Below are 25218 nucleotides of genomic sequence, written 5' to 3'. Positions count from 1 at the left end.
AGTTTGTGTGGAGGCTGCTAACAGGCTGAATAAATGTCAATCACAAACATGTATTGCATTAGAAGAAATTAATCATATCATACATTCAGGTTCATTGTTTTTTGATAGTGCCATTCAGGCCCTAAATAAGACTGACTGGCGAAGTAGTATGCAGACATATTTACAGCAGAGTTTGTTCTGTTGGTTTTGTGTACCTTCCCAGTGGTTATAAATCATTGGATGAGAAAGTGTTAGCTGCAGCAACATTCAGTCTGGGAGTTATTGAACTTTATTCCCCAATTGTTACTTATTAAAATTTTTATTTATTGTTCCTGGGATGTGGGTATTCCTGGCAAGGCATTTACTGTCCACCCTGAATTGCCCTTGAGAAGGTGGTGATGAACTGCCTTCTGGAGCTGCTGTAGTTCGTGTTGTGATGGTACTCCCACTATGCTGTCAGGGAGGGAATTCCAGGATTTTGACCTAGCAACAATGAAGGAAGGCGAATATATTTCCAAGTTAGGATGGTGTGTCCCTTGGATGGGAATTTGCAAGTGCTGGTGTTTCCACACACCTGTTGTCCTTCTCCTTCTAGATGGTAGAGGTCACAGGTTTGGGAGGTACTGTCGAAGAAGTAGATGGTACACGCTACTGCCACTATGTTCCGGTAGCGGATGGAGTAAATGTTTAAGGTGGAGGATGGGGTATCAATCAAGCAGGCTGTTCTGGCCCAGATGGTGTCAAGCTGTGAGTGTTGTTGGAACTGCACTCATCCAGGCAATTGGAAAGTATTCTATCATACTCATAGCTTGTACCTGGTACATGGCGGAAAGGTTTTTGGAGTCAGGAAGTGACACACTTGACGCAGAATACACAGCCTGTGACCAGCTGTTGTAGCTGCAGTATTTATGTGGCTGATCCAGTTAAGTTTTTGGTGAATGGTGACCTCCAGGTTATTGCTGATGGGGGATTCAGTGATGGTAATGCCATTGGTTGGACCCTCTCTCTTGTTGGCGATGATCATTGTTTGGCATGAAAGTTACTTGCCACTTATCAGTCCAAGCCTGAATATTGTCCAGATGTTGCTGTATGGGGGTACAGACTGCTTCATTTCCTGAGAAGTTGTGAATGGAACAGCATGCCATGCAATCAGCAAACATCACCACTTCTGACATGATGGAGGGAAGGTCTGTGATGGATGAGGCAACTGAAGATGTTAGGACCTCATCATGCTCTTGCTCCTTTGAGTTCACCAACCTTTTATCCTCTCCCTCTGTGCAAACTCCCAATCCATACTCATGTCATCCCCTTGACCTTGCCATCTCGTGTGGTCTTGCTAGTCCCATCATATCAATCACAGTAAGGCCATCTCTGATCACTTGCTTTAGTCACTCACTACCCACATCCCCCTTCCATGCCCCCACCCCACTCCCTTCTGTATCCATCTCTGCAGAAAAAACTATCACCCAATTCACTTGCAACTGAACATTCAAAATGTCTAGCCTTTGGCCCTCTGCAGCCTCTGATTTGTCCAGCCACACCCTCACTTCCACCTTTGTTGCCTTTAATTCTCAATAAAACCATTACACTCTCTCTCACCCTGGCAGTTTTCCCCAGAACAAAAACAGAAAATGCTGGAAAAACTCAGGTCTGTCAGCATCTGTGGAGAGAGAAAAACAAAGTTAACGTTTCGAGTCTGTATGACCCTTCTTCAGAGCTTACCCCTGGTACTGCCCTCATTGCTGCTTTCTTAAATCCAAGGGACATAGACTTGAATAGATATAGTGGACAACTGGTTGAGCCATTCGTCACCAGTTTTGGTTGGTGCACATAAAACACAAGAGTGCTGCTCTTGTCTACTAAAATCATTCACTATTACAGGATCATCTCGAAATGCAACGATAACCCCTGGCTTCTTTTCTCTACTGCAAACTGTCGTCTTAAACTCCTCTTCCCTGTCTCACCTCCAACAAGTAGTGGAGGAGCTCATGAACTTCTTTGTCACTGAGATCGAGACCATCTGATCAGCCTCTGTTACTGCGTCTCTCCCACTTACCCGCCTGGCCAAACTTCCTCTAAAGCTCCCCCCTGCCCTAGTCTTGGGCCCGCGTCTTTCTCTAGTTTCTCCCCTATCTACCTTCATGCCATATCCAAACTCATCATTCCCATGAGACTCACTTCTAGCTCCATAACATAGTTCAACTTTGCCCCGTCTCAGCTCAGCAGCTGCTGAAACCCTAATTCATACCCTTGTTTACTCTAAACCAGACTATTCCAACGCACTCACTGGTCTATCACATCTCTACTGTCCATAGGTCCCACAAAACAGCAATGAAATGAATGACCAGTTAATCTGGTTTTGGTGAGGCTAGTTGAGGCATAAATATTGACCAAGACAAAGGGAGCATTTCCCTGAATTTCTTCAAATAGTGCCATGGGATCTTTTATTTCCTGTTGTTTAATGTCCCATCTAAAAGATAGTACTTTTTGGCAGTGCAGCACTCACTACTATAAATAGACAGATTGTGTTCAAAATCAAGAGTTGGTCATAGATCTATGACTTTCTGACAGAGTTGAATGCTATCCTTGAGTCAAGGCTGACACTTTAATGGTGGGTACTACTACATTGTTAGAGGTGCACAGCTCAGACATTAAACTAAGGCCCTGCTGCTGTCTCAGGGAGACCTAATACAAGTCGCTACATTTCAAAAGTAAGTAATTAATTGGCTGTAAAATGCTTCGGGACATTCTGAGGATGTGAAATGCTTATTTCAGAACCCAATTTTTATTTCAAAATTTTCTAAATCCACTGCTGCAAAAATGGCAGTTTCTATATAAAATCTTGAGTTTCTATACAATTGCTGGAATATTGGGCATTGAATGGTCACCGATCTGAAATGTTTAACACCTTCCCTTTCCACCTGACCCTTCCAGCATTTTCTGTTTAAATTTATGTAGTTGCTTTGAACAAAATAGTTTTAGGACGGTTTTTCAGTTGCACAATATTTTTAAGTTGTCAGTTTTTAGAAGTTCAGATGGTCAGAACGGAAATGGAACATGTCTATTATGAAACACCCATAGACTCATTGAGGAGTTGGATTGCAATGATTGGACCCCGAAACAACCACGTCCTCGTCGAACAATAACAGCTGGCATGTGTGCAAGTGAACATCTTTCTTAAAACACTCAAAATGTGACAATAGGAGAGGAAACATGAAAAACAGTGCAAAATAAGGTTTAATGAAACGGTTCGGGGTGTTAAATATCAATGGAGGGGTGTTGAGGAAGTATTTTTTCGATGGAAGTGGGTCGGGCGGGTGACCTTTTGATTAGTTGCTGCCGGGATCGGGTCGGGCGGGTGACCTTTTGTTTAGTTATTTTCTGGAGGTCGAAGAGCCGCCTGGCGGAAGCGAAGCCGCTGGAACAGGCCTCAGTGGAGGGAGGCGCTTGATAGCCCCTTGAATGGCTTATTCTCCTGGAGCCGAGCAGCAGAATGGTCGGAGCAGCGAAAGCAGTAAGTGTGAGAGGCCCGAGAGCCGCGTTCACACTCAGCGGTGGCGACAGAAGAATCACTGGACCTGGACCTTACTATTTCCGGGCGGGGTCTCTTTGATCTTTAGGAAGTTTGCGCATGAACGAGAGCAGGAAACGGATTTAAAATGTAAATCGGTTTCTTACGGTTTTCCCCGTGCAGATTTCCAGGTCGACGCTATATCCAGGGAGGAGGTTTGAAGCCTTTCCGCAGCCGGGAAGCCCGACAGCACCACCCAGTAACCGGGACCTGGCGCGATAGCGCCGCCGCTGCCAGGAGGCCCGCAACTACAGCGTGTCAGGCTGCTGTTGACATAGGGGCTGAAGATTTCCACTCATGTCCTCGCCACGCCGCGATTTTCCGTCCTTTAAAGTGAATGGAGTAATCGTTGATTGACGACCAGCGAAAAGGAAGGTCCCAGCTAAGGATTCTTCCGTGGAGGAGGAAGGGAATGAGGGGCAAAGTGTCAGCAGACTACTTGGACCCCTGGCTCAGGACCGTCGGCAGAGCAGGCAAAGAATTGGTAGAGACTGGGTTGAGCGCCCAGGTGTTATAGATGCTAATGCTAAGTACAATAAACAGCAAGCGGGAAAGAACAAGCGGCCCTTATTTAGGTAGATACAGTAGATGGTCAAGGAACAATTAGGAATTCCAAGTGGCCTGATGGGTAAAGCCGTGGGCCTTTGGTTTAGCACCTGAGATAAGCATAAGATTTCAGGTTTGTAGATTGCAGTCATTTTGAGTATGGTTGGCAGAGTGCAAAATTGAGACTGTGGTGCAAGTGGGAATTTGGTGCAGAGGGAGAAGGAAGTGCAATTTTTTGCTTCCAATATTTGTAGTGATTTGTGTAAACTTCAGGCAACAAGTATTTAAGATTTTTTGTCCATTGTTTTGGTGCTTAATTCCGAGTTAGCTTGTGGAAAAAAGTTAAATACTAAAAAGTGGATATAAATAATTTAGACTGAGATATGGCAGAGCAGATTGTGTGTGTCTGAGCTGCAGTATGTTGGGGTTAGTTGACATTGGGACTGTCCAGAGTGAAAACAACTGCATCTCAGATTTCTCCACAAATTCATTGAGCTGAAGTGCGAGTTGGAGACACTCTGATACATTTGGGGAGGGGAGCAGTATTTGTCCAGTTTGTTACAGACTTCACACACATATTAAAAAAAATGGTGCAGGTTCAGAATAGGTTGGTGTAAACAATAGGGTACAATGTAAGGGAAATCCACTTCTGACATGGAACAGAACTCCAAGCGTTATAATCTCTGGTTTATCTAAAACAGTGCAAATTGTCATAAGAATAAGCAGTTTAAGGAGGTGAACACGTGGCTCCTAATATTGAATCAGGAATAGGGAACTCACAAATTATCATAGGAAAAGTAATAGTAATAAATAAAATAATGGTACTAAAGAGTGACAAGATCACATGATTTCCATCCCAGAGTTTTAAAGGAAGTAGGTTAGAACATTGCAGATGTCCCTAACTATAATTTTCCACAGGAACTGTTCGTTTAGTTTGGAAAATTACACGTGTTACTCTGTGTTTTAAGAAATGTAAGAGAGGAAAGCCAGAGAATCATTGACCAGTTAGCCTAATATTTGTTGTTGTGAAATTGCTAGAGTCTATAATTTGAACACTTAGAAAATCCTCAACTGATCAGAGAGAGCCGGCATAGATTTTTAAAGAGTAGGTTATGCCTAACAAACCTGACTGATTTTTTTGAAGAGGTGACTAAAGTAGCGGACAGGGGAATGTAAATGGATGTATTTTTATGGGTTTCCAGAAAGCATTTGATAATGTCCTCCATAAGGGACTGGTAATTAAAGTTGAAGCCCTTGGAATTGAAGGCAAATTATTGACCTGATAAGGAAATTGGCTAAGTAGCAGGAGACAGAGAATAGGAATAATTGGCAGGATATGACTAGTGATGTCTTCTAAGGATCTGTGTTGCAGGTTCATCTATTCATCATATTTATTAATGACTTTTGGATAAAAAGATACATATCCAAATTTGCTGATGACATAAAGGTAGGTGACATTGTTGATGGAAGCATAAAATTACAAAGCGATATTGGAAGTTTTAGTGAGAGGGCGCAACTATGGCAAATGGATTTCAATGGTGGCAAATGTGAGGTCGTCCACTTTGGACCTAAAAGGATAGAACAGGGTACTTTCTAAATTGAAACAAACTGGAAATAGTAGAGGTCCAAAGAGACTTAGCAATCTCGGTACATAGATTATTAAAATGTAATAAACAGGTATATCCAGAGAACTAGAATACAATGGGGTAGAAGCTATCTTACAGCTATACAAAGCACTAGTTAGACCACACCTAAAGCATCGCGAGTGGTTATAGATACCACATGTTAGGTAGGATGTATTAGTCTTGGAGTATGTGCAGAAGAGGTTAACCAGTATGACATCTGGATTCCAAAATTTACATTGAGGAGAGATTAGATAAACTAGGGTTGTACTCCATGTAATTTAGAACGTTAAGGAATGATTTGATTGAAGTTTTCAAGATATTAAAGTGAAAGTGAAGTAGATAGAAACTATTTCTGTTGGTTGGGGAATACAAGCCAAGTGCTCATTTCTAAAAATTAGAGCCAGACCTTTCAGGAGTGAAATTAGGAAACATTTCTAAGCACAAAGAATGGTAGAAGTTTGGAACTCTTTTGCAAATGGAAATTAATGCTCAATCAATTGTGAACCTTAAAATTGAGATTGATCGACTTTTGTTATCTGTGGGTATTAACGGATATGGTGTTAGGTTAGGTTAAAGAGCAGCAGGCATGAACTCACTGAATGGCAGAACATGCTCGATGGCCTAAATGGTCTTGTTCCAGTGAACATTAGAAAAAGATTGGAAACCAGACGCCTACAATAACCAAAACAAAAACAGAATTACCTGGAAAAACTCAGCAGGTCTGGCAGCATCGGCGGAGAAGAAAAGAGTTGATGTTTCGAGTCCTCATGACCCTTCGACAGAACTAAGTAGAAGTAGGAAAGGAGTGAAATATAAGCTGGTTTAAGGTGTGTGTGTGTGTGTGTGTGTGGGGGGGGTGGTGGTGGGTTGGGTGGAGGGGGGGTGTGGTTGTAGGGACAAGCAAGCAGTGATAGAAGCAGATCATCAAAAGATGTCACAGACAACAGAACAAAAGAACACATAGGTGTTGAAGTTGGTGATATATATCTAAACGAATGTTTTAATTAAGAATGGATGGTAGGACACTCAAGGTATAGCTCTAGTGGGGGTGGGGGGAGCATAAAAGATTTAAAAATATTTAAAGATAATGGAAATAGGTGGGAAAAAGAAAAATCTATATAATTTATTGGGAAAAAAACAAAAGGAAGGGGGAAGAAACAGAAAGGGGGTGGGGATGGAGGAGGGAGGTCAAGACCTAAAGTTGTTGAATTCAATATTCAGTCCGGAAGGCTGTAAAGTGCCTAGTCAGAAGATGAGGTGTTGTTCTTCCAGTTTGCGTTGGGCTTTACTGGAACAATGCAGCAAGCCAAGAACAGACATGTGGGCAAGAGAGCAGGGTGGAGTGTTGAAATGGCAAGCGACAGGGAGGTTTGGGTCATTCTTGCGGACAGACCGCAGGTGTTCTGTAAAGTGGTCGCCCAGTTTACGTTTGGTCTCTCCAATGTCGAGGAGACTGCATTGGGAGCAACGAATGCAGTAGACTAAGTTGGGGGAAATGCAAGTGAAACGTTGCTTCACTTGAAAGGAGTGTTTGGGCCCTTGGACGGTGAGGAGGGAGGAAGTGAAGGGGCAGGTGTTACATCTTTTGTGTGGGCATGGGGTGGTGACATAGGTGGGGGTTGAGGAGTAGGGGGTGATGGAGGAGTGGACCAGGGTGTCCCGGAGGGAACGATCCCTACGGAATGCCGACGGGGGGGTGAAGGGAAGATGTGTTTGGTGGTGGCATCATGCTGGAGTTGGCGGAAATGGCAAAGGATGATCCTTTGAATGCGGAGGCTGGTGGGGTGATAAGTGAGGACAAAGGGGACCCTATCATGTTTCTGGGAGGGAGGAGAAGGCGTGAGGGTGGATGCGCAGGAGATGGGCCAGACACGGCTGAGGGCCCTGTCAATGACCGTGGGTGGAAAACCTCAGTTAAGGAAGAAGGAGGACATGTCGGAGGAACTGTTTTTGAAGGTAGCATCATCGGAACAGATGCTACGGAGGCGAAGGAAATGAGAGAATGGGATGGAGTCCTTACAGGAAGCGGGGTTTGAGGATCCGTAGTCAAGGTAGCTGTGGGAGTTGGTAGGCTTGTAATGGATATTGGTGGACAGTCCATCACCAGAGATTGAGACAGCGAGGTCAAGGAAGGGAAGGGAAGTGTCAAAGAGATGGACCATGTGAAAATGATGGAGGGGTGGAGATTGGAAGCAAAATTAATAAATTTTTTCAAGTCCCGACGAGAGCATGAAGCAGCACCGAAATAATCATCGATGTACCGGAGAAAGAGTTGTGGAAGGGGGCCGGAGTAGGACTGGAACAAGGAATGTTCCACATTCAACACTCCACCCTGCTCTCTTGCCCACATGTCTGTCCTTGGCTTGCTGCATTGTTCCAGTGAAGCCCAATGCAAACTGGAGGAACAACACCTCATCTTCCGACTAGGCACTTTACAGCCTTCTGGACTGAATATTGAATTCAACAACTTTAGGTCTTGACCTCCCTCCTCCATCCCCACCCCCTTTCTGTTTCTTCCCCCTTCCTTTTGTTTTTTTTCCAATAAATTATATAGATTTTTCTTTTTCCCACCTATTTCTATTATTTTAAAATATTTTATGCTCCCCCCACCCCCACTAGAGCTATACCTTGAGTGCCCTACCATCCATTCTTAATTAGCACATTCGTTTAGATATATATCACCAACTTCAACACCTATGTGTTCTTTTGTTCTGTTGTCTGTGACATCTTTTGATGATCTGCTTCTATCACTGCTTGCTTGTCCCTACAACCACCCCCCTCCCTCCACTTCTCTCCCACCCCCCCCCCCCCCCCAACACACACACACACACACATAATCACCTTAAGCCAGCTTAAATTTCACTCCTTTCCTATTTCTACTTAGTTCTGTTGAAGGGTCATGAGGACTCGAAACGTCAACTCTTTTCTTCTCCGCCGATGCTGCCAGACCTGCTGAGTTTTTCCAGGTAATTCTGTTTTTGTTTTGGATTTCCAGCATCTGCAGTTTTTTGTTTTTATCTTTGCCTACAATAACCAGACTGTTGAGTGGCCAGAATTATCACCACTTTCAAAAATAGTGCCTGCTTCCTAGTGTTGGCACTGTAAAAGATAATAGACACAAAAAGGAGCAGGTGACATGTTGTGTGGGATGCCAGGAATGATAGGACAATCAAGAACAGGCAGTTGGAGACAGAGGGAGGGTAGTACTTCTGGAGTTGAAATATTAAGATAAATTTTGAGGAAGTGAAAAAATAAAAACACACAACTTGGTGTCAGCTGTAGCTCAGTGGTAGCATACTTGGTTCTGGCTTCAAGCGCCACTCCAGAGCCTTGAGCACAAAATCTAGGATCACACACCTATGCATTAGATGGCAGGTGAAATTTAATGGAGATAAGTGTTGAGTTAAACACTTTTTGTTATTGCTGCATTAGAACTGTGATTCTCAATAAATCATCAGGCTATTTATGATAACCCATGTACTTGGAAAAGGCTGTATTTTCTTAAGTGCATGTCCCTTTAAGAACAAGGAACAAAATGTAACTCTTTTGAGTACAAACATGTTTCCATCTGTTTCAGATGAAGTTACATTGTTTCATAGTTTACCATTGTGAGATTTGAACTCTTGATCTTGGGGTTACAAACCCAGTACCATAACCACTTGGCTATTTAGGCCAAGCAAGAACAAAATGTACTGGGGATTATTTTGAAAAGGGTTAATTGGTTTCCTGATTATGACATCATTAGGTTCCAAACAATGGTCATGTGACCTAGGTTTACCATGGGGATGAACAACTAAGAGCAACAGGGTAAATAGAAAGCTAACTGCAGTAGTGTGAGGTTAGCCTGTTTTTTCTGTTTGGCAGTTCAGAAGATTGGGAATTCATGTAAAGAGAAAACAAGTAAGGCTCCATCCGGATGGAACAGTTTTCTGTTTAACAGTCTTTAGTGTTGAAGCAGGTCTCTGAGAATATAGCAGAGAATGTGTTCCTGTGTGATTTGTACAGTTGTAACTGCCAGAACACTGAAGGCAGGAAAAGCGAGGGATTGTGGGTTGAACAATAGCCATTGCTGCTGTTGAAGTGGTGCCAGAAGCCATCAGGGGTTGGAGAAGGGAATCTCTGGAGATTCAGTGCTATCAGAACTGTTGTGACTTGGGTGAGAGAGTAGATGTAGACGTGTGCCTTATCGGTAGTAACCCTGTTCATGGGCATGTGATGGAAGACTGTTGGCAAATGCGACTCGAAGGCTAAAATAATTAGATAGGAAGTCAGGAGTTCTACAAAACAGAGGCTGAGTTGGAAAGACTGTGAGATTACCCGTGGCTTCACGTTTGTATGAAAAGTAATGCAAGTGCCTGTAACTACATAAGGCTCATCTTCATATTGACTATTTAAAGCAAAATTTACCTTTTGAAACATCCTTCACCTGTAAATTAATGTTTGAATTATGTTGATTTTGTTTTTTGTGACAGTAAAAGTTTTATTATGCTTCCTATGGAGGAACTGTAAACCAAAATAACCAAATTTACCAACTGACCCCCGAAGAAGTAATTACCAACAAGATTTCACTTTTTGTATCTTTTACTTTAATACAGATCAGAATCAATGTAAATTAAACATGAATTAACAGATAAATGATATTTTAAATAAAAAGGTAAATTTCATGTTAAATAGTCAATACAGCAAAGATATGCTTTACCGGACTATAAATAGTCACATCACTCCCCATACAATTGTGGCATCATGTGCATCTCTCAGTCTCTCCACCTTGTCTTCCGGTACATTGCATCTCTCACTTTTCTCACTTGATGATGGATTTGGTCCTTGAGTTACTTGCAACAGTAGCTCCACTCCTTGAGTTTCCTGGAGACAGTCGTCACCCAAACAGCACACTCCTGCAGAACCTCCTTAGCTGGTTCATGACAGTCTCAATGTCACAGATTCCCCAGAACTCCTTTTTTGACTCCTTTAATGAACCTCGTTAAACAATCTGGCTGTGGCAAAACTGAAGCATAGCAGTGGAATTGTCCATTTCACAAGCCCTGTTTTAACCCTACCTTCAGCTTTCTATCCCTTTTAATTGTATTACACACACAGCTCCTTGTAAATGTGCCTTTTCTGTTCTTCCTATGCCACAGCTTCTTTGATTCTGACCACATGGCTTTCATCTTAACTTACTTCCTGTTGGTATTGCTTCCAGGTCAAGGGCTGCCAGGGAATAGGGGAAGCACAAAAGGGAAGGGAACATAAAGGGAAGGTGGGATTAGAAAGGGCACCTTGGTGTTCTTGGGCTGGCATAGACAAGATGGGCCGAATGGCCTCCTGTGTTGTAACTTTTCTATGGTAGCAGACAGGAGAAATTAAATGACAAAAGGGATGATGCTGTAACATAAAATGGAGAGGATAATAAGATAAGTTTAAACAATAAACAAAAGATGGGCCTACATAGGTGTAAGAGCAAAAAAATCAAATATATATTCAACAAGTTTATCCCCATGATGACGAAGAAATCTGAAGTGGGATTTGCACCTGCACCAATGATGCTCCTGCCAATGAACCGAAAGGCATCAGGATCAGTTCCAGCTGCAGTGCAGGTCGAGTGCACGTGCACAACCGTACTTGATACCTTTCCAGTTGGCAGCAGAAGTTAAAAGTGGGGAAAAAAATGTATCATCACCAACAGCTTCCATCCCAAAAAAAATTATAATCTGATATTGTTAAACTTGCCGTTGAGTCTGGACAGCTTTAAAGTGCCTAATTGAAAGATATAGGGTTGTTCTTTGAGCTTACACTGAGCTTCACTGGAATCATGTAGAATGCTGAGGACAAGAGGGGATTGGAGTGGTCAGAGAATTGAAGTGACAAGTGACTGGAATTTTGGGATCAGGCTTGTGGACTGAACAGAGATGTTATGTAAAGTGGTCACCCCAATGTAGGGGAACCTGCTTGGTGAGTAGGGAATAAATTGAAACAAGGGCAAGTGAATCACTGTGTCACCCGAAAGGAGTATTTGGGACCTTTGAGACGGGGAAAGGAGGAGGTAAAAGGGCAGGCGTTGTATCTCCTGTGCTGGCATGGTAAGGTGTCGTGGGAACAGGAAGTGATTTTGGGAGTGATTGAGGAGTGGACCAAGGTGTTGTGGAGAGAACAGTCCCTTCAGAATACTGAAAGAGGAGGGGAAGATGTGTTTGGTGATGCCATCACGCTGGAAGTGGCGGAAATGGTGGAGGATGATCCGTTCAATGTGGAGGCTGGTGGGGTGGAATGTGTGTGTGGGGTAGACTGTGATTCTGGGAGGGAGAAGAAAGAGTAAGAGCAGAATTATAGAAAATGAAATAGATATGGCTGAGGCCCTGCCAATCATGGTGTGGGAGAATCCTCGGTTAAGAAAAATAGAAGATGTATCGGATACACTGATATGATACCCTGTTTAGCTTTAAGTAGTTTTTAAGATTTACCCCCTATATCCATATGTGGCTGTTGATGCTCAGCACCTTATAGGTAGCCAGCTAAGATACTTAGGTGCATCTGGCCTGTTCCTCAGCCTTGCTGCTACCTAAGTCCTGCCTTGAATGCCCTAGACCAGTTCCCACTACTATTAACACTGCCCTGAGCATGGCTGGAAGAGATTCTAATGGAAATTTGTGCAAGAACAGACAATTTCACTCTAAACAATATAAAATAAAAATGGTAATTTTGCTTACAAACTTTCTACCTGTTCAAAAGAATTATTTACTTTTGATCATGGACTTCATGATTTTCTTGCATTTACTAAAAATTCTGGGTCTGGGTCTGGGTTAGACTTTTTTCTCCTGTTTTTATCCCACCCTTTCATGAAGGTACATGACTCATTTGGGCACATGGTTGCCATATCAAGATGAGCCATCCTTGATCTGTGAGCTTTTGCATAGAGTGTCTGTAGGCCATTTATAAAACCAATATTGTGTTTGTTGGAACTGAAACTTCTTTTGTCCTTCCAGCATCCATACATGCGTTCGCCCGCACACACACACACACACAAATATTTGCACTCAATAATGTTTCCTCTCCTTGGTCCAGGAACATTGTAACACCTCTAATGCCAGCCTAAGCAAGATTAGCGCAACAGAAATTGTAGTATGCAAAGGGTTCAAACTGTGAACCTGCATTTTGACTTCTGGTTCTTCAATTGGGGATGGTGGTGGAATGAATATTGTAATTAGAGTGTGCCTTAGCTTATAAGCTGGTAAAGAGACTTATTAAATAGTAAATGAATAAGCAAATTAAAATAAATGATGGATAGGATAATTACCCTGTAATTCTGCAACTTTTAAAATTGAAAATAACAACTGTCATGCCTAGATTAAATTGTAATGTATACTGAACCAGGCACAGTCCCTGAGTATTAATCTTTTATATGGGGACTTGTTATTGATGGTTCACAGGTTCCCCTGCACCCTGCCTCCCCCTCCACCATCCTCAGCTGGTGACTATCAATTTGAACAAGAGGAATACTTCTTAAAAACTGACCAAAATAAACAAGGGTGGATTTTACAGGAGGACAGATGGCCTGCACCCTGCAATCCCCCCCCCCAATCCCTTCGAGCTTAAGGTCGGTTGGCACTGCGCTGATCAGAAATCCAGCAGTCTTGCAGCAATAATATACTGGGAGCGGCCTTAATTGCTTGAGAGTGGGACTTCTGCTGTTCAGGGACAGGAAGGCCCACCCTAGAGAGGTGCCAGCCAATCTGCTGGCCAGCAGCTCTTTAGTCCAAGCAGCACCAGAAGAAAGTTGTGGCTACTGCTGTGACTTCTAGTCCCCAGGAAGGATGGTGATGTTTCCTGAACTTGGAGGAAACTCTAGGCCTTTTTAGGCAGGCAGGGATTGGAGATCCGAGTGAGGGGGAGTCGGATTTTAGAAGCCAGGAGGCACAAGGGGGAGGATACCATCTTGGGGAAGTGCCCTCGATGGTCCTAAGGATCCCCCAAAGGAGGTTATGCCCTTTCTTCTTGACAGTAGCCCGCATTGTCAAACTGCTGGGCTCACCACCTGCCTTCCCGTGCAGACCAAAACGTAGCAGCAGAGGTGGAATGAGGCCCCAAGCGGTAGTTAACTGTCTATTTAAGGCTCTCAGTAGGCCTAAGGGTGGGCCTGACACTTTACTCACCCTCTGTAATATGGAAGACAGGTCAGGGGTGGGCAAGTAGGTGATGGGCTGGCCACCTGCTTTATTGTACGTGTCCCCACCTTCAAATACGCCGTTGTGTGGGGTGGGGGTGGGAGTGGGAGGAGGGTGCAATAAAATTCACCCCAAATATTTTCATATTTGTATCAAACACAAAGAGTGTCAATTAAAAATATACAAATATAACCCAAAAGATGCTTGTTTTGAATTGGCCATGCCAGTCAATGGGATGTCATCTATAAGCAACAATTGCCCTAAAACTGATCCCTCAGGATCGAGGCTGGCTTGCTTCCACTCTGATTCTGTGCATTTTAATATGTCTAACGAGTCCGATGCACAATTCTACCACATGTGAGGCAGATGGTGTTTAAAGAGCTGGATAAATTAATTACTTGCAGGGCTGTGCGTTTCTTCCACTGGCTGGACTTGGTCTGCACATCCTCTTGTTGAAGTCTTTTGAGGTGCTCGGAGCCTTCCTGAAGGATCCTTCATCATTTTGGGCAGTCGTGGGCCAGGGATTTTCATGAATCAGTGTGGATGCTAGATCTCTTCAGGGATACTTTGAGAACATAGTTTCCTCTGTCTTCCTGGGAGTTTCTTAGAAGTTTGGAGTAGAACAGTTGTTTCAGGAACCTGGTGACCTACCCAGCAATATTGCTTTTGGATGATTAAAGCTTCAATGCTGGCTGTATTGACTTAGGAGTAGATGCTGACTTTACACTGCCAATCCTGCAACAACTTTGAAGGATTTTGTGAAGATGCATTGGTGGTATTTCTCCAATTCCTCGTGGTGTCTGCTGTAGGTTGAAGAAGTCATCGAAGCATGTCATCACTGCTGCCCAATAACCCATGACCTTAGTGCCGAGTTAATATGGGTTGATAGGTCCTGGTACTCAAAAACTCTTTTCCCCAATCAACCAAAGGCTGAGTTTTCACATTGAAGGCAGTGGTGGATTTCATTATCTATGTCTATATTCTTTGAGTGCAGGCTTCCAATATGTTGAAAGTAATCCTTGTTTTCCAGGGTATCACAGTAGTTCCTAAATTGATCCGTAAACATTCACTGGCAACCAGTTTGTGGCCTGATACTTTACCACAATAAAGTATCTTCCTGTCATTCACCAATCCAACCAAAAAGTGTGCCATGAATTAGTCTATCTGGGACAGTGTCACATTCCTCTCTAAAATCTAGGTAGCTTCCACCACAAATATACAACCTTCTCAAAGAAATACAATGAATTGGTCAAACATTATTTGACTCCAGAAACCATGCTGATTCTCTTTTTCAGAAGATTTCTTATGAAATCTGTTGTCAAGGTAAATCGCTTTCTCCATAACTGAAGTAAGACTTGCAGGTTACAAGGGTTCATTGCTTGACCCTTTTTTAATCTTCTCAGCCAACTCCAGCAGTATCTTTGGATGAAAGTTATCAGAGCTTGTTTAACTTCCTTAACTTTAGTCTATCTAACATGCACAAGATAATTATGAATCAGGAAGGCCATTTGGCCCTTTTAATTTAATCATCCAAAGGAATCCTAATATTCTCCCCATTGTAACATCCAGATGTTTTTAAATTATTTCTAGGGCCCTGCTTCCACTAAAGTTTATTCCACATGTTGATCATATTGTATATAAAGAAGAATTTCCTGATGTATGTCCTAAAATTACCAGTTACAAGTTTGAACTTGTGTCTACTGGTTCTGTTCACACACTTTGGTTGCGATATTTGCTGGGATGATATTTCAGAGCAGAGGTAGGCATTTCAACTGCTGTGGAGTTTTAAGAATGAGAAATAGGAATACAATTCACCTCTCATTCCACCTCTGTTAAAACCAGAATTAAGTGGGTTGTGTTCCTGCTTCAGATTTTTAACATTTTAACCTTCCACCCAAACGAGGTCCATGTTCTTTAAAGGGTTAAAATGGCCTCTTTTAATTTGAAGTAATCTTCTGGGTAAATCCTTGCCTACTATTGCTCTCTAGCCTCATTGTTAGAAAAGGCACCAGGCAGCTTTTGGTTTGTGTCCTGACAAGAGTCAATATCTGCATGAGGGAAGAAAATGTGTGGGGGTTTGAGGGATAGACATCAGGGTAGTTACTCATCCTGTCCTTGCCTTATCCGAGATGGTCTAATTGACATTATGTTGACACTGGCTTCCACCACAGAAGGACTGATTTGGACTAATGGTGGGAGAATTAATCCTGTTGTCATGATCCCCATAACACCAATAATTTTTATAAAGAGATATAAATTTACCAGTGACTAATAGGAAAAAAAACAGACGACAAGATTCAAGTTTTGAAACTTTTACTGTAACAAAGAAACTCAAATTGACACTAACTAACATTACTTAGTGGGCTACAGAAACAGTATTCCCCAGTAATTTCTTAACCCAACTGACAACCTCATGCCAAGTTTTTACGTGACAGCACATTCTCAGCAGAATTAAAATCCCAAATGTCTCCTGACGATTCAACAGGCTCTCATCTTCCTGCCTCGCCAGGGTGAATCTTCCAGTGTCCTTTCAAACAAAGTCCCCTTCACTCAATCTGAGCATACTTGAATAGACTTTCAGCAAGGCACCCACTGGTGATTCTTTAAACTTCAACTCTTCACAAGCTTCATTTCTTCGAAGAGGGGTTTGTCCTCACCAGCACTGCACTCGGTGATGAACCAAAGAACAATCCTTTTTTTCTGCATGGCAGCATCTGTTTTGAGTCTGCTTCCCTCTGTGAGTCTGAGTCTACAAGCAGCAAGAACTGTTGCTTCTTCCTTTGTTTTGGTGTCCAAGTGTCAAAGCTTGTATCTGACTTTTAGTAGGGCTTGACACAGCCCACCAACCAACACCCCCACCCCCCCCCCCCGCTCTCTCCCGTTGTCAACTAAATAACATCAACTTGTCGCTGGGCAGAGTTCAGTACAACTTCACACCATCCCCTATTCCAGGGCATTCTGTTTTAACTTAAAAAGAGGCAGTTTAAAACATAACCATCTTATAAAGTCTAGCAGTCATAACACTTTACACTATCATCTTTATCCTCTGCATATAAGAACATGTGTGGTATCTGGTGCACTGGCATTATATTTTTAAAATTTATTTATGGGAAGCAGTCGGCAGTTAAATTTAAAATGTTCCCTTTGTTATGAGGCTATGCCCCTTTCTTTTTGGAAATATGATTTTTAACTGGAAATTTTGCAATTTGAAATGAGACAGTACAAACAACTTAAACATGCAAGGCCAACTTCCAAGATGAAGGTGAAAAAGCAAACAGGGCACCCTTGGAGGAGTGTGAAGAAAAAGACGTTTCCTGTAATTCAAAGATCCATCAAAACTTGTCACTGTCTAAGGAAAAGATATTAGAATGCAAAATTCTGGATATTGATATAATGGCTGCCACAGGCAGATCTACCTAAAACCCCAAGGAAATACACAATGGGTGAAATATCATAGCCAGGCTGCAGACATTGCAGAAAGATTGCAAGTAACAGAGGGCGTGTCTGGTTTCAGCAGAGGAAACAGACTGAAAAGCTGCACTCTGTCCCCCTCTGTTTTGGAACAAGTCTGTTAACTGGTTTGGAAGACAACTTTACTAGAAATCTACCAGCGAACTGCGATATCGTAATTGTTGCATCTTCTACATCTGACCGCATCCATGAAACCAGCTAATCCAAATTGGTCACAATGTTTAACAATCTACTCAAGAACAAGCAAAGGATACTTAACCATATATTCTATTAACTTTTTTTATTGGATGCTAACTTCCCTTACTTCTAATACCTGTTTGTGTGTGGTGTTACATTTTTATTGTTTTTTTTCTCCTGTTTAATGGTGAATAAATTTATTCCTTCTTTAACTCTATAAAAACTTGTTTGATTGGCTCCTTATTGCCCACTGCATGAATAATTGAATGTATTCTGATTTGAAAAAGGCATATCCTTGTGAAAAAGAAACTTAAACTTTTGTTGTGACCGAGGAGGCTGAATAGAAGGGAGCCAGTTCACTCCTCACCTGGTCATAACGAAATTGGGCTTGTATCTGGAATTTGTTCCCACAGACTGATGAAAGAATTAGAGTGGGGTAAGTAAATTGTTCCTTCAAAAACAATTTAAAAACGGCAAAATGTTTTCTTGGGCCTGTAATACTAAAATGCTAAACTGTCCACATTCGATGTCAATGTTTTCATAGAACAAGATGAGATAATGGGCGAGAAGTCAAGGGTACTGTCCTTGGAATAATTAAAAAGTGCAGCTAGGCATTTAGACGTGGAGTTTGCCCGAAAGCCAGAAACAGGAAAATTATAAACAGCGTGGCAAAACATCGAGAAGTGAAAATTGAGGACACAAACAAAACTGAAACTGAAAGGGGTATCCCAATATTGATCAAGGAATCAATTACAGCAGTAAGGAAGGATGACTTCTGAGAAGGCTCCTCAAATGAAGCCATATGGGTAGAACTGAAAAACAAAAAAGGAGCAATCACATTGCTGGGAGTGTACTACAGGTCCCCAAACAGTCAGAGAGAAATAGAAGAGCAGATATGTAGGCAAATTTCAGAGAAGTGTAAAAATAATAGGGTAGTAATAGTGGGGGATTTCAACTTCCCCAACATTCACTGGGTTAGTCATAGTGTGATAGGTTTGGAGGGAGCAGAATTCTTAAAATGCATCCGGGAGAGCTTTTTAAGCCAGTACATAGAAGGCCATACAAGAGATGGGGCAGTCCTGGAATTAATTTTAGGGAATGAAGCTGGGCAAGTGATAGAGGTATCAGTGGGGGAGCATTTTGCAGATAGTGATCATAACTTGTTAGAATCAAAGTTGTTATGGAAAAGGACAAGGATGGGCCAGAAATCAGAGTTCTAAATTGGGGAAGGCCAATTTTAATAAGATCAGATATGATTTGGCCAGAGTGGACTGGGAGCAGCTACTTTTATGTAAATCTGCGTTAGAGCAGTGGGACTCATTCAAGAAGGAAATAGAGAGAGCACAGAGCCAACATATCCCAGTAAAAAAAGGGTGGGACCAACAAATCTAGGGAACCCTGGATGTCGAGGGATATAGAGGATTGGATGAAGAGAAAAAGGGAGTGAGTAGGGAAAGAGTAGGGCCGATTAAGGACCATAGTGGTAGTTTGTGTGTGGAGCTGGAAGACGTAAATAGGGTTCTAAATGAATACTTTGTGCCGGTGTTCACAAGTGAGAGGGGCGACGTGGATGTGGAAATCGGGGAGAAGGACTGTGATTAAAGAAATTAGCATAGAAAGGGAGGAGGTTGTAAGTGGTCTGGCAAGCTTAAAAGTAGATAAATCTCCAGGTCCGGATGAAATGTGTCCCTGGCTGTTGAGTGAGGCAAGAGAGGAGATAGCAGGGGCACTGGCAATAATTTTCAATACCTCTCTGGCCACAGGAGAGGTGCCAGGGGACTGAAGGACAGCTAGTGTGGTACCATTATTCAAGAAGGGAGGAAGGGATAAACCAGGGAACTACAGGCCAGTCAGTCTGACCTCAGTGGGGAAACTATTGGACGCAATTCTGAGAGACAGAATTAATCTACACTTGGAGAGACAGGGATTAATCAAAGACAGTCAGCATGGTTTTGTTAAGGGGAGGTCATGTCTGACCAATTTGATTGAATTTTTTGAAGAGGTGACCAGGTGTGTAGATGAGGGCAATGCATTTGACGTAGTCTACTTGGACTTCAGCAAGGCTTTTGATAAGGTCCCGCATGGGAGACTGATAACGAAGGTAAGAGCCCATGGGATCCAAGGCAATTTGGCAAATTGGATCCAAAATTGGCTGAGTGGCAAGAAGCAGAGGGTGATCGTCGAGGGGTGTTTTTGTGACTGGATGCCTGTGTCCAGTGGGGTTCCACAGGGATCAGTGTTGGGACCCATGCTGTTTTTGGTATATATAAACAATTTAGACTTGAATGGAGGATGGTTGATCAGTAAGTTCGCAGATGACATGAAAATTGGTGGGGTGGTAAATAGTGAGGAGGATAGTCTTAGATTACAGGACGATATAGACAGGCTGGTCAAATGGGCTGATCAGTGGCAAATGGAATTTAATCCGGATAAGTGTGAGGTGATGCACTTGGGCAGGACTAACAAAGCACGGGAATACACAACTGATGTTAGGATCCTGGGAAGTACCGAGGATCAGAGGGACCTTGGTCTGCATGTCCACCGGCCCCTTAAGGTAGCGGGACAGGGAGATAAGTTGGTTAAGGAGGCATATGGAGTACTTGCCTTTTATTAGCTGAGGCATAGAATATAAGAACAGGGAGTTTATGCTGGAACTGTATAAAATGCTGGTTAGGCGAGACTATTGCGTGCAGCTCTGGAATCCACATTATAGGAAGGATGTGATTGCACTAGAGGGAGTGCAGAGGATATTTACCAGGATGTTGCCTGGGTTGGAGAGTTTTATTTATGAGGAGAAATTGGATTATTTTCCCTGGAGCAGAGGAGATTGAAGGGGGACATGATTAAGGTGTATAAAATTTTGAGGGGCATAGATAGGATGTGAGGAAGAATTTTTTCACCTATAGGATGGTGGGAATCTGGAACTCACTGCCTGAAAGGGTCATAGAGGCAGAAACCCTCATAACACTTAAGAAGTATTTGGATATGCACTTGTGATGCCATGGCATACAAGGCTATGGACCTAGTGCTGGAAAATGGGATTAGACTAGTTGGGTACTTGTTTGAACGGTGCAGGCTCGATGGACTGAAGGGCCTTTCTCTGTGCTGTGGACCTCTATGACTCCATAAAACAGATAAATTAGTGGCAGGAAAGTTAAGATTGGAGCAAATTGGAAGTGCAATTTGAGAAAAGCGAAAAAGACAGGCAGGAAAGGAAAAAGAGAGAGGCGGGAAAGGGAGAGAGAAGGGAAAGGGAAAGAAGGAGAGAGGTGGGAAAGAGGAGGCGAGGCAGGAGAGGGAGAGGTGGGAAAGAGGGAGCGAGGTGGGAAAGGGGTAGAGGCAGGAGAGAGGGGGAAAGGCAGAGGCAGGAGAGTAGAGAGGCAGGCAAGGGGGAGAGGCGGGAAAGGGAGAGACGGGCGAGGAAGCAAGGCGGGAGAGGGAGATGGGAGTGAGGCGAGAAAGGGGGAGCAAGGCAAGAAAGGGAGAGGGGGAGCGAGGCGGGAAAGAGGAAAGGAAAGGGATTTTAAACTAAAACAGCTCAAGCTGAGAAGGGCAGTTCCCATTGTGCCCACTCAAGACACCCCAATCTCAGACTTTAGGGCTGAGGTATTCATGTTTGCCCATTTAATCCCCAAGATTGATGAAGAAGAGATGAACACCTTTATCTCTTTCAAAAGGGTGGCCCAGTAGTTAAACTGGCTAGCCCAACACTGGTCCCTGCTGCTGCAAGGTAAGCTGATGGGAAAAGCTCATGAGATTTACTCTCTCTTACCTGAGGAAAGTGCAACAAGCTATGAGGTAGCAAAAAGGACTAAATAAAACATTGCTAAAATATCAAAAATATATTTCAAGTATTAACACAGCTTGTCCATGAAATCAAAATCCTACATATCGGCAAAAACCAGGGCAAAAGATGTTACTAATGATTATACAATCATTATAACCACAGGGTCAATGAAAGTGAGGATGGGTTCGAGGGCTGGGCAGAGTTCCGTTCAAAGGACAAATGGATAGTATTCCTTCATCATTTGAAAAGCATTGAAAACAATTATTAAAATTAAAATAAGTTTTATTATGAAAAACAGAGAAGATTAAAATAAATCTAAAAGATAGCGTAAACAAAAAGTCTACGAACATATTAACAAGGAGCAGGAGTAGGCCATTCGACCCCTTGAGCCTGCTCTGCCATTTAATAAGATCATAGCTGATCTGATAGTAACCTGAAATCTGCATTCTGCCTACCCCAGATTACCCATCCACCCCCTTGCTCACCAAAAATCTATCCACCTTTGCCTTAAAAATATTCAAAGACTGGGGAGAATTTTCTCCCAGTCGGGGGTGTGCTGGGTGGGTGTGGGTAGGTGCGCAGCCAATTGCCACCCACAATTGACTATGCGCAGCCATTTTACGTGGGCAGGCCAATTAAGGCCCGCCCAGTGTGACGCGCACCCGGAAGCACTGAGCACTACTTGTGCGGGCAGGGGGAATCATCTGAGTTGAGGCCTGCGTTCTTTCACACATGCACATGAAAGAGCACAGAAATCTCCCTGAGGCACAGAGCTACCTCAGGGAAATTAGTTTGATTTTTAAAAATTTAAATAGAGTAAGAAAAAATGTTTTAAGACAAGTCCCCTCAAGTGATAGTGTCACATGAGCTGGGACATGTCTATGAATTTTATTAAAAATTTTTACTGAAGTTTAAAAACCATCATGGAACCACATCCCACCCGTGGATGAGGTTTCATGATAAACGCGAAGGCTGCCTGGGCTCTTCGCCTGCCCACCAACATTAAGGTTGGAATGGCAGCTATGTTAATTATTTAAATTGATATTTAAATGGCCTTAATAGGCCTTTGACAGTTCAGTGGGCCCGCAGCTGACTCCGATGCGCGCCTTCCAAACTGAAGATCTGAATAACGCGCAGTGACATTGGGACGCACACCTGACACACCTATGCATCGCCGAGCAGGCCCGCCCCTGCACACGGACCTGAAAGTTCTGGCCTCTGCTTCCACTGTCTTTTCAGGAAAAGAGTTCCAAAGGCTTGGGACGCTCTGAGAGAAAAAATTTCACCTCATCTCCATTTTAAATGAAGGACCCCTTATTGTTAAACAGTGACTCCTGGTTCTAGATTCTCCCACAAGAGGAAACATCCTCTACCCTTCCATCCTGTCAAGTCCCCACAGGATCTAGTGTTTCAATCAAGTATCTCTTTCGAGTTAAACTGGCCAGCCCAACACTGGTCCCTGCTGTTATAAAGTAAGCTGATGGGAAAAGCTCATGAGGTTTACCCCCTCATTATTAGAAACATCAAAATCGAAAATAATGATGGGCAAAATCAATCGTCCATAAAGATTTGTAAAAGTTGTAAAATTAGGAGCATGGCAAGCCTTGATGTCTGTTGGGTGAAATTTTTAAAATGAACAATCCTTAAAAACTTCATTAATGAATTGTTTTGTTCATACCATTTTCCTCTAACAAAGCCAAAATATTTTATATTCCGGCCTTCGGCAAGATCTGTGATTTTATCTCCATTAAGGGTCTATATTTCTTCTTCATCCCAGACCTTTTTGTAGTGAGCTGTCATTATCCTCAAATCTGATGGTAACATCGACAACAGTTACATCATCGTCTTTACAGAAGATGATATTTGGTTTGAAAAGTAGACCCTGATCAGTCCTGACGTATGGTTTGAGATAGGCCCTAAAACATGTTTTAAAACTTTGTCCTTGAGTAAATGAAGAATTTTATTATGTCTGAAGATCCATGCATTTTTAACATAGGGACAACTGTCTGAAAAATGTGAAATTGTCTCATTAACTGTATTACAACGCCTGCATTTAATAATACTAGCAGGTCTATGAAGTGATAAAAAGTACCTAGTGGGGTAGGCATTGCACCTTATCATAAGATCACAAATAAAAACAGATTGTTTTAAACAATTAAATCAAAGCCAATGATTTGATATGTATCATTATAAAAATATGAAATGCCAATGCCTTGATAGTTCAATGCAGCCCATTTCTTAAATTCATAATGGCGCCAGTTTAAATGTATCTCCTTTTGGCTGCTAGTTATTCCAAGAGTGGATAGCGCATTAACTAAACCACTCTGAAGGGAATTGGCAGATACTTCTTTAATAATGTTGAGATTATAAATTTGAATGCTCTTTTGAACCAAATCTTCTCCGCAGTATATAAAGGAAGCCTTAATTATTGGGTCAACAATTAGCTTTAGTGATTCATGATTCTTAAGGAATGTTACAGGGGTTTGTAATTTTAATTTAAGCAATCCAAGACCAACATCCCTTGCCTTGGGGTTTAAAACCCCATCTGCAATATCCTTAGAGAGAGATGAAGGATATTTTGGCTGCTTTTTTAATAGTGCAACCTAGATCAATTAATGGATTGAATTTTGCGTTTGTCGGACAGGCACGCCTGACTAAATCAGTGGTGGGCAGGGAGCCGATCCCTGCTGGCAAGACGGGCCTTGCTGCCATTTTGCGCGGGTGGGCCAATTAAGGCCGCCCAGCGCATTTCAGACTCCCTTGTTCAGTGGGAAATTCAAATCGGTGGCGGGCGTGTTCAGACCGCTGTTTCCAATGGGGAACCGGCAGTTTGCATAAAGAACAGCCAGGCAGCCTCCTTTAGGCTGTTAACCTGGCCAGCGACCGGGCACCAGAAAAGGTGAGGGCAGAGGAGGAGGAGGGGGGCAGGCTGCAGGGTAGGCCAGCCGAGGGCCACTGTGCCCCTTGGTTCTCTGATGCCTGCCTTGCTGCCCTCCTGGAAGAGGTGTCAAACCATCAGGAGGTGTTGTTTCCAGAGGATGGGAGGAGGAGGGCCCCCCACGTGACCAGGCAGGCGTGGCAGAGGCTGTAAACTCTCAAGATGCTGTGCGGCACACAGAAACACAGTGCTGCAAGCGCTTCAATGATTTGTTGCGCTCTGGAAGGGTGAGTACCATGTCAGCCTTGGCCATTTTACCCAGCAGATAGCCTTAGCCTTTGAGGCCCACCCCCCACCCACCCCTGGTGTTAGTTTCGTTACTGCATTGGGCATTTGGCGCACGCTGAGTGGGCAAACAGATAGTGACCATGCTTACATCAGCCTTAGTGGTTGGTAAGAAGATGGGTTCTCCCCGCAGCATATGTTGGTGTTTGTCGCATTTGAGTAGTCTGAGGGCAACCTGCAGGGGAGGCTGCTAGAGACATACTCAGAACTCCAACACATGTCTTATTGATGGTGATGAGATGGCGGAAGGGGAACCTCAAGGTGTTGTGGCCAAGAGCCATCTGCTGGCCTCAGCGCCGCACCTAGTTGCGCCTCCTTGCCATGAGCGCTAAGACCCGTGTGTTCTTCAAAGTGATGGATGCCGAATATGTCCAAGGTCACTGTTGGGGAGGGGGTTGGGAGTAGCCGTACTATCTTCTGGTGACTGATCGCCAGTAGTGCAGACAGGAGCCGCTGGAGGCCTCAGATGGGCCACTGTGGTTGGGGTACGGCATGCGCGTGCAGAGTACATGAGCGATCAGCCCCAGTAAATGCTCCTCTCTGTTCTGTGGGAAAAAACTGAGAACAATAGCCAGGAGCGTCAGCGGACTGGTGGTGAGTACACCGTGCTGCAGCACCTCACCACTTATGAGGAGCAGGCCATGGCGGCCAGGTCGGCAGGTGTCGGCAAGGCTGGGGTG

At 43.3% G+C, this 25218-nt stretch overlaps 1 protein-coding gene across 4 annotated transcripts in view; it reads right to left on the bottom strand.

Moving 5' to 3' along the window:
• Positions 1 to 25218, bottom strand: part of LOC121286988 (E3 SUMO-protein ligase PIAS4-like) — a 265316-nt gene that overhangs the window by 224709 nt on the left and 15389 nt on the right. The window contains exon 1 of one of the 4 annotated variants that reach the window (XM_041204387.1): positions 3658 to 3762. The exons of the other annotated variants lie outside the window; for them this stretch is intronic. The gene's annotated coding sequence lies outside the window, so the exon portion shown is untranslated. Of the gene's footprint in view, positions 1 to 3657; positions 3763 to 25218 lie in introns of those variants that run through there. 4 annotated transcript variants of the gene reach the window in all.

This window comes from Carcharodon carcharias, chromosome 14, assembly GCF_017639515.1.
Source record: "Carcharodon carcharias isolate sCarCar2 chromosome 14, sCarCar2.pri, whole genome shotgun sequence".
NCBI classification, from domain to species: Eukaryota; Metazoa; Chordata; class Chondrichthyes; order Lamniformes; family Lamnidae; genus Carcharodon; species Carcharodon carcharias.
This window is presented reverse-complemented; position numbering and strand designations above follow the sequence as displayed.